The sequence below is a fragment of the Lissotriton helveticus genome, chromosome 2_1 (assembly GCF_964261635.1).
Source record: "Lissotriton helveticus chromosome 2_1, aLisHel1.1, whole genome shotgun sequence".
In the NCBI taxonomy this organism is placed as follows: Eukaryota; Metazoa; Chordata; class Amphibia; order Caudata; family Salamandridae; genus Lissotriton; species Lissotriton helveticus.
In genome coordinates, this window is record NC_136059.1 from 2,133,044,311 (window position 1) to 2,133,063,107 (window position 18,797).

Here is an 18,797-nt window from a genome sequence, read left to right on the forward strand (position 1 = left end):
TGGAGGCTCTCCCCGACCTGGCTAAGGTTCGGGAGCTGGGACTAGGGCTGGGGCTAGAGCTCCGTCCGGCGGGCACCGTGATGCGGGAGCCCACCGGTCCTGCATGCCATCGGAGGCTCTGGGCGCTGGGGTCAGGGGTCCATCAGGGCCAAAGGAAGGCTCTCCCCAGTCTGGCTGCGAACAGAAGCAGGGACCGGGCCAGGGATCAGGGGTGACTGGCTAACTATGCCACCCTAATGTTACTACTGAACATATTTTGTGTTGTGTTAGTCTCTCCGTGACTCTGGAAAAAAAGATATATTTGCTTCTTGCGTCATCACTATGAGTTGTGTGGACTCGAATCACTTTGTGTTGTAATAATATTCTGCATGATTACAAATATTATCTGGTGCCTTTCTACTCACAGTTATACTGGGTTCTGGTATCCCAAGGGTGATGCCAGGTGAGATTCTTCGCAAGGTAGTAGTAGGTGAAATTCTACATCTGGTCATATTGCACTTTACAGGTTGCAGCTAAAGCTGCCTGAGATGTGGAAATAGCACTGAAAACTCCATTTGTTAGGAACAGGTAGTACATCATGGCAATTGGAGAACTACATATAACATTTATATGTGAAAGTGTAAGCAAAGCAAAATGCCAAACTCAGCCAGTCTGTCAGGAAATAAGACCAAAGCATACAACAAAAAAATTACAATTCATGACTGTTGTTTCATATGCCTTCATAGTACACTGGCTTATTTTGATAAATAAGGAATACCCAAAGGCACTGATGAATGCAAGTAGGCAGGCAAGACTAGAAACATGTTGGTCGCGCATCATCTGTCAAACTTGCTATCAGATTCCTGTGGGAAAAATAATTTCCTCATTCTCATAGCGTCCGAATGAAGGTCCTGCAAGTACAAGAGCAGCAGCAACAGGAGGATGCAGCAGTCTCCAGAGGCATTTCTAGCTCCAATGTAGAGAAGAAGGACCAAGCTCATCAACAGAAGTCTACCCCCTCTGAACATATCCATAGCCTACACCTTCACATATCGGCTGGACACGAAGAGCATCAAGCACTTGCTGACTTACTTTGGGGATCCAATGGAACACAATATAGGATTGCTGGACTGGGCCCTTTTTGCAGAATCACCCTCAGATTTTTGCCCTCTGTTGCTGAACCCGTTTTTGTTAGCATTAGGATGCTGTACAATTTACCACTGCTAACCAGTGCTCCAGTGCTTGTGCTCTCTCCTTCAAGCATGAATAGATTGGCCTACACCTAATTGGCACATTTAGTTTACTTGTAAGTCTCTGGTATGTGTGCCCAGGGATTGTAAATTAAATGCTACTAGTGGGACTGCAGCACTCATTGTGCCACTCCCTGAAGTAGCCTTTTAACACATATCTCAGGCCCGCTACAGCACCACGTAGTGCAGTTTTAAACTGCCATTTCAATCTGGTAAAATACATCTTTTATATCAAAGCAAAGTGAGAGAGTAAGGGTGTTAAACTTAGTGTAAGGTAGGAACTCCTGGTCCCCTGCTTCAATATTGAACAACAAATGGAGGAGAACCCCCTGGAAGAGTAACAGAGAAAATCTCTGCACCCAGAGCTTAAGGCTCTATGGAGCACAGTGTGTCCAACCTTATGTCAGGACAAAGCATGTCCTTTTTGAAGAAGACCCCTCACTCACCAACCTGGTTGGTGACATGCTTCATCATCGGGGTCCCACCCCGAAGGCCGAGTGCCAACAGGGTGTGCTGCGACACCTGATTACAGTGGAGCGGGTATTTCTTTTTTATATGTGCAATGATTATAAAAACTAAGTGGGTTAAAAAGGGACCAATACTACTCACTACAAGACTTTATTCCTGAGTGATTGTGCCCCGATAAAATTACTATGTGACATCAGTGTCTAATTAGGTAGACTGTGATGTCTAAGACGTGTAGTGTTTATTAAAAATAGCAAAGTGTGCTATGTGATTTTAAAATTAGGTCTACATGTTTCAACCATCTTGCGATTGTGGGTTTTCGTCAGGACCGAAGGAAGTGATCTGGGTGGTACGCACACGCTAAGGTGCGTCCAGTCCTCGATCAAGTGAGAATATATGGCCCACAAAATTATGGACCTTTACAAAAATACAAAAGTCTTCTCCCCACTCCGGAAGAAAAACCTGTAAAGGGAAAAATGGGGTTGGGATCACGTACACAAGTAGACAGACGATTGTTTGTACACTTAACATATATTGTGCTCATAAGAATAAGTAGCCGAAATGGCTGCCTGGATGGTGGCCCATGCTAGTTGGGGGAATGCCACCAGAATACATATACCGATGTCGAGTGGAAGTGCAGTGATATACTTCGCGGTACATCGGTGGATCTGGCATGCCGCCTATGGGTGTTGGCTAACCAAGGGCGGTGAAGTGTGGGCGAAAAACGTTGAAGAGTGCGCTCAGGGAAGTGCCGTGGTGTTTCAGACTTATGTGGTACCGTGTATATCTAAAACACACCCAGCGCTACATCTAACCACTACTTCGGATGATCGTCCGAAACAAAGTGGCCCAGTGAGGGCGTAATCGGCTTACTGAGACAGCGTTGTAAGACGCTACATGGGTGTCCAGGTTCCAAGAGAAATGCTCACGTCACCTGGATCAAGATAAAAACAGAAGCGGGTACATACCGGTATGAGGTGGCTTGTATCGGTATTGTAAATATCGACCAAGTCCTGAAATAGCACGGTAAAGCAACTTACTCGTGGCTTCTGCTCATAGGACCGAAAACCTACTTGGTTCCAGTTCGGTACACCCCGTGGAAGTCCCTGGCTGCCCGTACTTTCGCCGCGGTATATCTAGTTCTCCATACTTCCTGGAAACGGGCCCCAGGGGCGTGACCGTCGTCACGTGGGACAGGGAACCAATCCCTGTTCCGGGATTGTAAACGAGGCTTGGTGATGGTAGCCATGGTAACATCATGGCAAACACCAGACTCGGAGACAGGTTACATTCAACGCGCTACGCGATACGAGCGTGGGGCACAGGGTGAAATAATTCTGTTGACTGCACCTCATTGAAATTAAAAGTGTATGCAAAAATGAATATAGAAAGACCAAAGGGAGAAAAAGACAGAAACCCGTTGGGAACGGACGGCCAATCTCCAGGGGGTCACTTGGTGTGTGCCTCAGGGAGAGTTGTTTATTTCTTTTAATTAGTTATAAATTAATCTAGAAGACAGACTCCCATAGTACTACGTGTTAAACGCAATGGGAAAAGTTACACCACGATTATGTCCTTGTGTGACAGTTCTGACAAAACCATGGATCAATGGTGCCAAATTGTATTAAAGCGGTGGTTTTACAGTGTTACCGTTTCTATATTGATTGGTCAATGGCACCATGATGCCAAATTGTATTAAAGCGATGGCTTTACAATGTTACCGTTTCTAATATTGATTGGTCAATGGCACCATGATGTATACACATCAATGCACAGCAATATACATATCGCCCGTGAATTTTCCATGGACGTAGAGGTAATTTTAATGCACACAAACTCAGACCCCGATGATGAAGCATGTCACCAACCAGGTTGGTGAGTGAGGGGTCTTCTTCAAAAAGGACATGCTTTGTCCTGACATAAGGTTGGACACACTGTGCTCCAAAGAGCCTTAAGCTCTGGGTGCAGAGATTTTCTCTGTTACTCTTCCAGGGGGTACTCCTCCATTTGTTGTTCAAAAATACATCTTTTGCCATGCCTAAAGCTTACTTTCTAATACTTACAAGTCACCTCTAATCTAGACCCTTAAGACTCATAGGGCAGGGTGCATTCTATGTAAAATGTAGGAAATGAGGGCGTGGTCTGACTATGATCGATGATGGCCACCTTATATGTGAGCTCCGCTCAGGGACAGGCTCCGTAGGGAGGGTGTGGCCTTTTTGGAACAACTGGGGTCACATCTTTGATGTCCTTTGGGGTGCCGTGAACTCCCACAGCTAACAACTCGCAACCTGGCACGGCAGGAGACAGCAGGCAGGAGTGCGCCAGCGGAAACGGACAAACGCATTGGGCCTAGAGGCCTGCAGGAAGCCTCAGCTAACGCGCAGTCGGATGACCCTACCCACTACCTACTACCACAGAGCTCCAGGGGCTGCAGGAATGCAACGCATCAAGCCCAGCAGGCAGTGGGCACACAGCTGAGTACCCTATTGCACCGGGGACAATCCCTGCTCAGCCTTCCTCCTGAGAAGGTGCCTCTGAACACCCTGCTACTACCCAGCAGCCGTTTCAGGCACATCAAGCCGTCCGCAAACCGTTGATAATGAGCATATCACGGAGCGAACCAGTAATGTATTCTAGGATCCCCTGCACCCCTGCCGCCAAGGACTTGTGATTTAGTACTGCCGATGCAACATACTGGCATAGGAGCATCCCAGTAAGCGGATGCGTGCGCTGGGCCTAGAGGCAGGAACAAAGCCTTGTGTAATATGGCCACAAAGGGTACCACCCCTCCCACAGAGGCTCCCCCAGACTGCATCAGTCTCTGCACAGAGAGAAACCATGGATCGCATTTTGCTAGAAATCTCTGCAGTCAGCCGATGGACACTAATATCTACTCCTTAGTGGCAGAAGCAAAGTCGATCAGAGCAGACATTGTGGTGTTCCACAAACGAGCGGAGGGATTGGACCAAAGACTTTAAATGGTAGAGGGCCGCCTAGAATCCATACAAAGCAGGGATCAGGAACTTCTACTCATCCATAGCAAGGTAGTTGACTTGGAAGATCGCAGCTGGAGAGATAACATCTGTTTTCTGGAATCCCCTTAGAAGATCGAAGGCTCAAATGTCAGAGCATTTCTCGGCGACATCCTCCCGAAGCTAGTCTGCATCTCTTTCGGCCTACTGCTGGAATTACAATGCACCCACCACATCAGCCCCCCTGCAAAGATCCTGCCACATGCCCAAGACACCTCATTGCTTGCTTCCTTAGGCAAGAGCAGGCAAAGCAACTACTGGCAGCAGGGCACACCCAGGGCTCGTTTCCGCTCGAAGGGCATGACATACGCCGACTTCTCCAGAGAGACTAATGATCGCCGCAAGACAATCCTCTCTATGAGGCCCTGACTCCGGCAAAGAAATATCAAATACAGCCTCTTCGAGCCTGCCCGCTTCCGTATCACTAAAGATGGGGACTACAGGGACATCTACGAGCCAGAGGATCTGCGCATATTCCTGGGCCGTACAGAGCCACAGTCCATGGACATCCAAAATTCAATACGGGGGCAGACACAAGCTGACCTCTCTACTCAAGCATCGGACATCAGAATGCGGAGCACCAGTGGTTCAAGACATAGGGGCAGGGACCTTGAGAAATCCACCCGCACACACGGACAAAGACTCGGCCCTCCAAACTGTTGCAGCCTTCATGCAAGAATAACGCAGAGACAAATCCCGTTCTCCTTTAAAACCCTCCTCGAATGCAGACTGAACTCGTGGGGCTTGGCTGAGATCACCTCACCTCACCCCCACCCCCAATCCAGAACCAAAACGGGACAGGGACTCTATATTGAGAAGACTGCAGCCCTCCAGGAGACAGACAGCTGAGTATCACCCTCCCACAATGTTATATTATGTTATAACACTATGTTATACTATACTATATGTAACATGTTTGAATAGATATATATGCAAGGTATGTTCCTCGCTGTTGTAGCTCATATATCTTATATCCTTCCCCATATTATATGTTGGGAATTATCACCAAAGGCTCTACCTTATGCGAAACCTATGCCTGACATCCCCCACGCCACAAGGTGTGCTTACCACGCTGATATGCTGCCTCTGGGTGACTCCCCCACCCTCCAGGCAGTTGCCCCTCTCTCCTTTTACTTCCTCTCCCTCCCACCACCTACACTGCAAACCCCTGAGTCCGTTTTGTGCTGCTGTCCTCTGCTTTGTCCGGCCCCAGTACTCATATTTTCATATCACTATTTCCTATCGTCCCGTCCTCTTGATGGGTCCCTCACCCCGGAGTGGCCCTAAAGCGAGTCTAGACCTGCAGTGGAAAGTTAATGATACCCAGCTCTGCATAGCAGCCGACAACCCTCCCCTCCTACTTATTTCCCCCCACTGCCCTCCTTTATTTCCCTGCGGCTCAACCCCTGCGATACAGATCCATATCACACACACAGCAGGTTCTGGTTGCCTCAGCACCATACCACCTTTGTTGCGTTCCGAGGTCCCACCGGTACCAGTACCCCTCCCCACTAACCACCCCTTCCCTCTCTCCCCTTCCATTTCCCCTTCGTTCCCTCTCCCTCCCACCCTCCGTGACCCCCTCACATTTTTATATTAGTTAGACCCAAATTACCCCTCCAACCTCATCCCCTTTCCCCACCCACCCAGCGACCTTCCTGCTCTCTTGTTTCTGTTTGCCTCCTCCCCTTTGTCTCTGCATCTGAGCCTCCCCTGCCTGAGACTCTCACCCCAACAGCTGGCCACCCTGACTTTTCGGCCCTGATGTATATGATATATTGGCAGACAACAGCCTCGTGGACCACTGGCGCCTTCACCTCTTCGACCCACGGCACGCTCTCTTGCTTGGATTATTTCCTTGTTTCCCAAAGAACAGTACAACTCATCCGGGACTCCTGCATCCTGGCAGCAGCACTCTCTGATCATTCCCCGGTACTCCTGTCAATAGAGGCAGGAGTGGCAAACCCTGGCGCATGAATATAATGCCGCACCGTACCCCTAAAGGCAAATCTCAACTGCAAGCGCACCTCCAAGTATATCTCTCTAACAACCAGGGGTCCATAGACTCTGGCAGAACCCTATGGGTAGCAGCAAAGGCAACCATTCGGGACCAGCTCATGCAGGGTGCAGCAGAAGCCAATAGACTAACAGCAACCTGGAAAAAATATTTGGAAAAAGACATTCTGATCTACCCCCGCCTATACACTGTCCAACCTACATTTCAGCTTCATAGGGCCCTGAAACTGGCCGTGCGGCACTGTATGGTCTCTTTACCCCCAAGGTGGAATATGCAATACAGAGGATGAAAGGGAGACATTACGAGCAGGGAGAGAAGGCAGGCAGACTACTTGTGGCACAGCTTCGACAGCGTGAGGTAGCTATGGCCATACTGGCCATTCAGTCAGCCGTAGGGTAGACCCTCACCCGCCCCCAGGATATCGTGAACAAATTCACTTTGTTCTACAAATCCCTGTACACCCTGGGATCACCAGCAAGGGGGGGTACGAATGGAGACCTTCCTTATGGAAACCACCTTATCCGAGAGGCAGGGATAAGGGCAGAGAGCTACTCGACAGTGAGATAAGCAAGGAGGAGATTGCACATGCCATAGTCAATCTCCCCTACCATAAAGCCCCAGGTGCAGACGGCTTTCTGGCGAAGTTTTATCCCTGGGCAGGAGAGGGGATAGTTAACACCCTGCATGCAGCATTTCAAGAAGTAGAGTGCAAGTCTTCTCTAGGCCCTCTCTCTAATAGAGCGTTGATAGCCGTCCCCCCAAGCCTGGTAAAGACCCCTTACTATGCAGCAGCTATCGCCCTATCTTGGTGTGATATCAAAATCCTTGCCAGAATCTTGGCTTCCCACCACCGTAGAGTTATTCCTTCCCTGGTCCACCACACACAAGTAGGATGTGTACCTGGCCATTCCTCCAGAAACCCCCTGCGCACCTTGGCCCACACACTCTGGTCAGCTACCGAAGTGCTAGCACTGTCACTCGATGTGAAAAAAGCATTTGACCTTATCGAGTGGGGTTACCTCTTTAGGTAATGGAGCGCTATAGACTGGGCAAACAATTTATTGCCAAGGTAAGGTTGCTGTACGACAATTCCTCAGCTCAGGTAAATTGTGGGTGCTTTGTATCGGATCCATTTCCAATGCGCAGGGGTACACGCCAGGGTTGTCCCCTCTCCCCACTTCTCTTCCTACAGGCCAAGCAACCCCTGGCAGCCACCATACGTAACTCGGCCAATGTACAGGGCATACGCCTTCCGACAGGAAATGTCAAAATGTACCTTTATGCAGACGATATTTTACTTAACGTCACAGACTTACACCCGTCTCTGCCATCACTGCTTCATATTATAAATGATTTTTCATCTTTCTCTGGTTACAAAATCAACTTCAACATAAGAGAAGCACTACCCATCTCAGAAGGTACTACAAAAGCGGCCGTACATGGGTTCTCCTTCCACTGGCAACCCACACTTCTCAAATACCTGGGTGTCTTGGTGAAAAAGGGACCCATTAGTCCCGGCCTGTACCTACCTGAACCACCCCTAAATTTAGTATTTAGGGGCAACCCCGAACCTTGCCTCCTCAGACAAGCAAAAAGGAAAAGGAATGAAGAGCTGTGCTGAAGGAAGGAGAGGGGGAGACCAACTGCCTTGGACCCAGCCCTACTGGCCTGTCCCAACCTCGACCTGCTCCAGCGGAATCCCGACGTGTCCTGCAGACAGAAGCCCCACAGAACCCAGAGGACCTGCTCTGTCTTCCCTACAAAGGCTTTGTCTACCGTGAACACCGGACTTGCTCAATAACCAGACTCTGGCCGAATCCACAAGTCTTCACCACTCAGCATCCCATGCCCACAGCCTGAGTTTGAGAGGCCCAACACCATGAGGAGGTCTCCCCGGAAATCCTGACCTGGGATCCGGTGATCTCTGACTTACCTCAAGTCTCCCGACGATGCCTGCAGTCTCTATCTGGAGATCTCGTGGTCGACACCCCTGCACCCCATGCCCCACGCACTTGGGATGCCCAACCGACAGTGTCTAAGCATCCCCCTTGTAGTGTAGTTCCTATTATCCCAATAGGCTCTGCGCATTGGAATAATATCTTCAATAGTATAGACGTAGGACTGTGGTTAACTAGGTCTTCTACTGACGATATTAGACTTAAAGTTATGTGTGTGCCAGCTAGCTCAGAGTTCACTAGAAACTTTCTCGAATAGGCAAGGAGGAGTTTAACCTCCCTGGATAGACAAGAAGGGATTTAGTTTCTGACAACCATAGAACATGACAACTTTGCTCTCCCCTAATCAAGAGTATATCTCTAGAGTCGTGTGAAAACAAAAGACAACTTATTTTACTCAGTCAGTACGTGCATTCTTAGTTTCACCAGTTTGTAGAGAAATAAGAGATGGGCGTGGTTCAATAAAAAGAGGTTATTTATTGATCAGTCTCTTTTATTATACAAGAGAAATGAATCGCTATTATTGCAATACTTATAGTTAAGTAAAGTGCATACAGTAAAAACAGAATTATAAAATAATACTGTAAAAGCATTTATATGGTTTCTTAGCCATATGATACTAAAATGGATAAAAGTTATATACATATATACATTGACTAATCGTACTCAACTGGTGCTTCTAACTACGCCTACCCCAGTGTACCTGACCTAAGCCTAATACGTGGGCGGGAGTAGATAAGTAGTTTAAGTTAAGTTTGCTTTGCCAAGGATCTGATTCAAGAATTCTCTGTGAGGGGTTATTCAGTTCAGTACCTGGGATTTAGAAGGCTGGAGGGCTGGTATCTCAATCTCAGGACTCGATATCCCAGTTGCCCGCAAGGGCGGCTAGGAACGCCGGAGCTGGATTTCTCGGCAAGAGAAAAGGCAGCGTCTCTCTCTCAGCGCGTCAAAAGGGAGGGGCAGCGTCCGTGGGCTTCCTGCATCTGCTGGGCTCCTCGGCAAGTATCGCTGCTCCAATCTCGTCACCACCGTCGTGTTTGCTTAGGGCAATGTCGGTAATATTTATACCTGAAAGGTGCCGAGATTGACGTAAGGATGGACATAAATACGTCAATAAGGATGTCATAAGAACTGGTCGTTCGTACATTCTTTACTGGAGTTCTTGGTTAAATCAAAACAATAGCTGCGGGGGATTTCCCAGGTTGCTGGAGGTTTGATTTGTTTTGAGAACTCGGTATGCTTTCTATGGGGGCTGGGGGGATAGTGCTTGCCTAACGTGGTAGCATGCGCTATGACCTAATCAGAAAACGGGTTTCTGTGCCGTTGTATGGCCACTATTGATATATTAACCGGACAAGGGTCAGAAACAGGAATATTGATACAGTTCCCATAGGAAATACATCACACCCACTCCACGGAATCTATGTCCATATTTACTAACCTAAGCATAGTAAACATAACTAATATTGTATGTGTATTCAAAACCGCCCAAAATACATTAATTTTGCATTACTTTGGATTTGCGTAACACATGAAAAAATGAAAATAGTTACTGTATGCATTCAAGCAGTGTAATCATTCAAAGAGGATGCACATTGTATATCTGCACGAATGATTTGCGAAAATAACACATGAAATGGCTCTTAGTACAGAAAAAAATGCGAGTCCATTTCATCACATAGAAATACAATCTTATGTGTAAATAACCTAGAGGTCGAGGTAATGTCTCCTAGAGGTACCTAAAAATAAAAGTGTCTGTTCTCTAAGAATAGTTTACTTTAAGCAGAAGATAAGTGCCTGAAAGGTAAATATTTTGGATGTTTTGGAGAACGTTCCTGTTTGCAGGAGCAGACTCGAAGAATTCTTAGTGGCTTTATTTTGAAATTTGAAGGCCAAATTCAGAGTTCAGGGAACGCTGTGTGCACGTTTGCTCAAAGTCATTCTTTCTGTTCTGGTGAAAACATCATATCATTTAGATGTTCGAAAAAACAGTCAACAGCTTCTGGTGAGAGTTCGACAAGGTTGGAAAATGACGCTACCATGCAGTCATGAGCATGATTGCTTTCAGTGATGGTTTGATCAGCAGAGCTGACAGATGGTCGTACCTGATTGATGCTGCTTTCATCTTGTACTTCACTACCCTTCATTCGCAGTGGTGAAGTCTCCACGAATGCCGTCATCAGGATTGGTAGCCGCTGGGGACAGCACAATGCATGAGCCTTAACTGGACTCAACAAAGTCTCTGCATCCAATGGCACTTCTGATTGTAGTGTGAGACAGGTGTCCAACACGCATTCTTCGCCGTTTAGCAAGCACCTTAATACAGGCATAACACAGGTCTGCCACAAGGGTCTGAATGAAAGAAACCAAGTCATATTTAAATCGCGTAGCCGTGCTAATCCAAGGACTTTAGTTATGCGCTCCCGGTAGCGGATAGCTAGGATCGTTTCTTCCATTGTTGTTGGAGTCATGTCTGTGACACGGTTTGCCATATCGAAGCAAAAATAGCAAAAATAGGACGCCTGCTACTAGTCCCAACAGGAGAGGTAGTCCGCCAAAGAGAGAATGGACGAAGTTTGGAAAAATACACAGGATCGCTTTGAATGGTGTTAAAGCGCCTGAAAAAAATGTCTTAAATACACTGGCGATACCACTGGTCTCAGAAATATTTAAGATTTCGTTTAGTATTTCTGCGAAGTGTAGGGGGCTATTCGTTGATAGCAGTGAATGAATCTCTGCCGTTGTCCTTGCAACTTGGAGATCATACGTTTCTTTTGATGACGTCAACCTGGTTGGCGTCTGTAGGAGCACAGTCTTCATTCTGCCTAAAGTATCAATTCGAATAGAAGAGAAATTAAAACTGGGCCATAACCTTGCCTCCCTGTCTGGAGTACCGTTCGGGAACAATACTCTTTCACAGCACATGACCCTGGTAGTCACGCTCACGAGATAAGGTTTTCCGGGCATTAGGCTGCAACATCTGCGATCTACAATTAGAATGTAACTCCTGTTCGAGAGTCTCCTAAAGAATGGTTCTATTCGTGTTGCAGGTGTGCCTAGCTGGTGACATGAAAGGTTATTTGAAGTCCCTTCACAGGCCCCATGCAAACTTAAACCCTGACACAGAAGTATACCACTTAGTGATTTTGCACAATTATTGCCACTAAGAAATACACTCTGTCCTTTATTACTAACACATGTGTTTGTATAGGGCAGGTCCCATGTCGACTTAATGTATCCTTTACCCAACCTTTCATACTGGCCTGCCTGTATATATTTTTGGCAGTATTGAAACTGGAAAGTTGTTATCGGAATATTTATTATCCCATGTATTATCCATTCAATGACAGGTCGTTCTGACATTGTCAATGGTAATCTCTCAAGTTTTTCAATGCTCAGAATTGTATAGTCAGCACCCTTCTGTGCCAAACTGATTTGTTTATCAGTAAGGTTAAAGATATTAAATAATGACGTTGTGTTGATTAAACGCCAAGGCACATAGCCTGAACGCAGATTTTGTAACGTCCAGCCAAGCTGTACAATAGAACGCAATTGAGACTGACCGTGTTGTAACATCAGTAAGTCTTGCTCTATTATATCGATTGCTGAAGACACAATACTGTCCAGTGAATATATTCTGGAAGACAGAGTCATTAACCCATTGTCTACAACAGAAAGTGATTTTTCCAAATTAACACGGTCAATTTCCCGTATTTTTTCTGCTGTCTCAATTTGAGTTTCTTTCCAAGCTTCATTATAAGCTGCATATATAGAGGCCGCTATGAAACATTTTTGACGCTGTTTGCGTGGTCCCATAATGAAATCGCGCAAGTCAGCACCTTCTTTAAGTAAAGTTAGGTGTTGCTTAATTTCTGCCAGTGTGGATGTATGTAGCCATTGAAGGCAGAGCTTTCCCACACTGTAAGTAGTTACAATCCCTGGATGTTGTCTTTGGGAGTATCTAGGGTCTGGCCTGGTCAATGTGAAACCCTGTATTTTGTTCAGGAATCTGTCTTGACAGTTATTTGTGTCTGTGGGCCAGATCAACCATTGTTTCCATTCAGGATGTGTTCTGTTTTGGTTTAAAATACTGGTTACGTCTATCTCAACATCAGAGGTGCTATTACTATCCATTGTTGGCTTTGGAATAGACGGTTTGTTTAAGTCTTTGATTTTGGCTAGACCAAGACAGGTGGTCTGCTGAATTGTGTCATTCAAAAATATAATTTGTTCTGGGATCATGCAGGCTCTAAATAATGATTCTAAACCTTGCACTTGCCAATCTTTTGTGCCCCAGATCGTTTTCGTTTCAATGTTATCATTCCCGAAATCAAAACCAAATGAATTCATTTTTTCAAAAAATGAGTCTGAATATATCAATTTTGTGTTTGTAAGCATGGTTTTAACCACTGTCTTATTTAACAATTTTATTTAACAATTTGAAATAGAATGTTTCTGCATTACTTGTGTTAAACCCTGAAAAATATGAATATTTATCATAAAATGTTTTTGAACTGCCTTTTGGTGGAGTTGCACAATGTTCCCATTGGTTAAAATTTAAAACATTTCTAGGCTGGGTAGATTTATGCAGATAATGGTTACCATAATGGTTATAGCAAAACATTTGATCGTAATTTGATGAACCTTGTAAATAATCATGTTCTGTAAATTTGGCTGACATCACTACATCAGACATCATATCATTAATACTTTCAAAATCCCAATCATCAGCGAATGTGCTTGGTTTTACAAAGTCACTTAATGAAATCTTAAATTGGTGTGGGTACTTCAGTAGTTCAACCGGACCATATATTTCATATTCAGTTTTGTCCCATGCTACCCCGCCGGGTATAGGATTGGCTGTGAAGTTTACAGACGAAAGTTCTCTTTTCTCGACGTGTGAAGATGTGTGTGGTTTAAGGACCAAGTTGATATTCTGGCTTGCTGTGTCCATTTTAGCATATTTTCCCTCAATGAAATGTCCCAAGCATAGTACCATGATGAGCCAAAGTATGAGGATAAATGCACCAAATGCCACCCAAATTTCAATCCATGGAGAAATCAGATAGGTTTCTTTCAGTTGATGAAAAAGTTTCTTTGCTTTGTCTTTAAAAGTTCTTTTTGTTGGATGATCGTCAGGTTCATTCAGATCTTCAGAAAAATCATCGAAATTGATGAAGTAGCCGGATGCCGTTCTGTCAATTGTTTCAATTGCATCTGGATTACTTTTTGTTTTTAGGATTTGCTTTGTTTCATTAGCATAGTCAGTTACATCATTGTAGAGTGGAGTTTCTTGATGTAAAGTTTTGATTTGGGTTTTAAGAGGTTCAAGTTCTATGCTTTGTTGCATAGTCCGTGTTGTTTCACTGTAGAATTGTCAAATGTGATTAGTCTTTCAGTTTGAACCTCCGTGTTTGTAGCAAACTTTGGTGTTCTACTACTTCTTGGGAGTCCACTTGGCCTACTACTTGTTATCGGCCACATGATTGTGGTTTAACCAGGTCGATGGATACAACTCAGTTCTCCTTTTTACCAGCAAGGGGCGGTAGTACTACTGATCTCGTCCCGTTGACAGACAAGACAGGAACTGCTTTTCTGTAAGAAGGCCCAAATTCCTTCTTTACCGCGATCTTCTCTCTGACCAGATCCCCGATTTTTGGAATCCAGACAGGCCTTGCTGGGACAGGTGGTTTCTCTTCAGTGGTTGTTGGCTGTTGTTTCAACTTTATGTTGCTCAGGTCTCTTCTTGTTTCATTTAAGTCCTGTAAAATAGGCAAGCGATCTTTGATATCAAAGCATTTTTCTTTAACCACTGAAGTCTGACTATCTAAGTCCTGGACTAACATTCTAGTCCCAAACAATAGTTCGTACGGACTGAGACCTCTCAGAGAATTTCTTGGCAGATTATTGAGACTACCTTGGACACTTATTAAATGTTTGACCCACCCAGCTCCCGAACCAAATACCTTTGCTGTTATCGATTACTCTATGCCTTGGTTTTTTCTTTACACCATCCTGTTTCCCTCAGAAAGGAAGTGAGAAGAGTCCCGCAATGCAATGCTCATCCTGGCCAAGCACCCTCCCACAAGCTTTTTTGGAGCTAAAGGAAAGATTTTGCTCAGGACGTAGCCTGCTTCTAGCGTATATGCCATTATAGACTCGCAAATCTTTTATAACAGTTCAGACGTCAGCCGAAAGTTGGGGTCTACATTACAAGTGAAAATAGTCTCTACATGTTAATAAGACGCATTATTCATACTGGGTGAGTTTATGTTGTTAGCTTATTCCTTATTGAGAAAAAAGCCGTGGGAATACACCGTTTCGTTCACCACTGCGATCTCTGTTGCAGTTTGAACAGTTTTTCGCGAAAAGGTGTTGGTCCAGACTCATTCCTGGCCCCCAGTATGTTGATTGTAATTCTGCTAGAGAATCCTTAATTGTGCGATGTCTAAGACCCTCGCCAATATGTGCGTCTACTATTAACAAGACTCTCCTGTTCATGTTTGGAATCACTCTATCCCCCACTCCAGGGATTCGAGCAAAAGGAACGGAGTTTGCATCGATTATGTATGTATAATTGAGTGGATAGTTGATCGGTAAAGCTGAGCAGTCGCCTTTTGATGACGTTTTCACCGCCAGCACTGTTTCACCGTCAATGTATTTTACTGAACGCTTTTTTGTAGCTACGGAAGCCGATTTAGTTGCTACCGCTGTGGCTGTCTCAGCCAATGAATTCCCTGCAACGTGAACGCCATCACGTTGATGACTCAGTGAATGTATCACGTGAGTTTTTGGTAGTTCTTTCTGTAAAAGAACTACTTGTTCCCAAAGTGATTTTTGCTTTATTGTTGCACCTGTGTCATCTTTGTAACCGTTTTGAATCCATTTCTGTAAATTATTATTGTATGATTTGACGCAGTAATACGAATCGCACACTATAAGTGTCGGGAATTCGCGATCGGCATTATCTAGCGCCATTTTTAACGCTATTATTTCAGTTTGTTGTTCTGAGTTATTTTCTACTGAGTGTGTTTTTGTAAATAGAGGTCTCAGTTTACCTCCGCGCCATACGTCTTTTACAATCTCGCATGTGGCGTTGTATGCTTGCTCTCCCCATACTGAGGGTTGAGCATGTCCGTCTGTATAGATTACACAGGCGTACTGTCGTAAAGGCAGAATGTCGATTGGCAGAGGATATTCTCTCTCATATTCTAGATATTTTAATTCATTCAATTCCGGATCAAAATTGTATTTTATTTTGTCTGTAGCAACAGAATTTACCCACTGTATCCATTCTGGATTCAGTGCCGTTGTTGGTAAGTTACATGGGGTTGTTAATGCCTCAAAAGCTGATTCTGCTGTTCTGACTGTAATACGTCTACCGTCAGCTTGGTATTTTTCTCTTGCTACAGCTGTTTGAACCGCATGAACAATGTTTTCTTTAATGCTGAACCTTTTTTCAGCTTCTGTGTACAAGTGTGATTTGTATGCTATCGGTACCTTTTCTCCCTCATTAGAGGTCAGGTATGTGAATCCGCATCTTCCTGGGATGACTCGAATCACAAGGTTGCGTGTATTGTCACGTGTTTGTAGTTTTGTTTTAATTAACATGTCTGTTTGTAAAGATCTCAAAATTTCTGTGTGTTTTTGAGTCCAGTTGATTCTTTTAAAATCTGGTTTTATTAAATCATAGAGGGGTTTAACCCTCTCTGCATAGTTTATAATGTAAGTTCTTCCGAAATTCAGGAAACCTAGAATTGATTGCAAGTTTTTCAGTGTCCTAGATGCTTGGATTACAGCACATTTCTCTAGGAAATCTTTAGCCAGGCTTTTGCCTTCACTTGATAATTCATATCCTAAAAATAGGACAGTCAGATGGGCAATTCTTGACTTCTTGAAGTTGAATTTGTAACCCTCTGCTGCGAACCCAAGTATTATGGTGTTCACTCTTTTCAAGTGAGTATCCAAGTCATCGTCTGTTAGATAGATGTCATCGACATAAGATAATGCCTCATCATCATACATTTGTAGTAACTCCGTTACTCTTGCTGAGAATAATCCTGGGCTGTTCTTGAACCCTTGGGGCAAACGACAGAAATTTTCCTGCGAGCCATTTATTGAGAAAGCGGTCAAATATCTGCTTTCAAGTGCTATATTTTGACAAAAGAATCCATTAGAGATGTCTAATGTTGTTTTGTATTTTTTGCGCACTATGCTATTCATTAGTGCTGCACTGTGTGAGTTTTGCACTGCAAAAGTTTTGCAACATGAGTTCAAGTGTCTGTAGTCCAAAACAAGACGATATGAATTATCTGGTTTGGAGACAGGAAACAAAGGATTGTTCATTTGTGAGGTGCATGTTTCAATCACCCCCTGGTATTCAAGTTGATCTAGGATCTCTTTTACCTGTTTTTTAGCTTCTTGCTTAATTGGGTACTGCCTCTGTGCAGTAGGTTGTGATTTTAACTGGATTTTGTGAGGAGGAGAGTCCTCATCCCATCCCACATGATTTTTATATAATGCAGGAGCTTGGGCTACTGCCCACTTTCTTGCAAGTGTATACTTTTTATGTATTGGAATATTATTAGAGAAGGCAGACATAATTATTTCTTCGCCATGAGGGCACTCCCTGACAAACTCTGGTGGCCAGTCTTTTTCAGCTAGAAGGATGTCATAGCCTTTAGAGAGATTATCCCAAAATAGACCCCTTATTTTCCTAGTCTTATCCCCTTCTATACGCAATGTTATTTCATATATTTTATGAGGTTTGCTAACTCTGGTATCTGCAGTTTCCACCTGAATGTACTCATTCGTGTCCACTGTCTCCAGATGATTCATCAGGATCTTGCGAGCTATGCTCACTTCTGCTGCGCTGTCTAGCATTGTCTGAGCCCATTCTCCGTTTTTCAGTTGTGTCCTCAGTATTCTCGGCATGGTTGATTACTTTAATACTGGCTACCTTCTTCTTTGGAAATTGTAACTTTTTATTTGGATGAGGAGGTTCCTTGTATTTGGACTTGACGTGCTCTTCCCTCTGTTCTGATCGTCCTCTTCTTTCCGATTTCTGCGAGGAAGTCTGAAAAGATTGAGAGGGAGGTGTATCAATATCTTGATATCTGTCAGGTTTCTTTATATTATCCCTATTTATGAGGTTGTATTTTTTCACAGAGGGCTCCCTTTGGGGAGACTTGCGTCCTTGGTCCGGAGATCTTTCTCTCCGCCGAGGAGATCTTCCTCTGGTTTGTAATCTTTTTTCTTTAGGAGTGGATTGTTTATTTCCATCCCAGCTCTTTTTTTGAGTGTTTAGATTATTTTTAATAAATATCTTTTCAGGATTTTCAATTAGTTGGGGTTTCACAGGTATTCCACCCAAACTATCTCTTCCTAGTTCTTCATAGGATTTTTCTATGATTCTGGCAATTTCAAATGGTTGGTCTGCTATATCTGTCTCTTTCAACCTCTGGCGGATCGCCACATTTGCTGCTTCTCCCTTTATATTGGCTAGTAATATTGCTGAGACCTGCTTGAAGTCTTTTAGTAATTTCATACCCAGAGTTAGGGCCGGTTCTGGACCGTATTTATCTTGAATTTGTTTTAGCACATCTGGTATTACTGGCATGGATGGAACACCATGTGTTTTTGTGTAAACGGAAGCAAAGACTGTACCCCAAGTGTCACAGTCCTCCACATGTGGTGCGATTCCCATTGGAAGACAGATAGTCAAAATCCTTTGTTTCTCAACCGGGGTGGTATCCGGAAATACCGCCTCTATTTGTGTGATTTTTTGTGCTAACCAGAATGGAATTTGTTCCCGTTTTGCGGGTACTTTACCTAAACAGGACTGTATGTTCTGTGGTGTAATTTTATTTGTGTTCCCCTGATGAGGGGTCAGCTGTGGAATTTTAATAGCTGGTTGGACTGTTGAAGTCCGCATTATATATTGGACTAATTGTCTGTGTATTTTAATTAGTTGTTTTAGCTGTGCTAAAAGATCTGGTGCAGACATTTATTCAATGTCTGGATGTGGTGTGTATCCGGCTAGGACCGGCCACGTTGCTCCTGGTCTACCTAGTGGACCGAGCCTGGTGATGTGATT

The 18,797-nt window shown here is 44.5% G+C and overlaps 1 long non-coding RNA gene across 1 annotated transcript in view; it reads left to right on the forward strand.

The window, feature by feature from the left end:
* The window catches only part of LOC144819080 (uncharacterized), a 119,522-nt gene that overhangs the window by 59,967 nt on the left and 40,758 nt on the right, over nucleotides 1–18,797 (forward strand). The window lies entirely within an intron of this gene.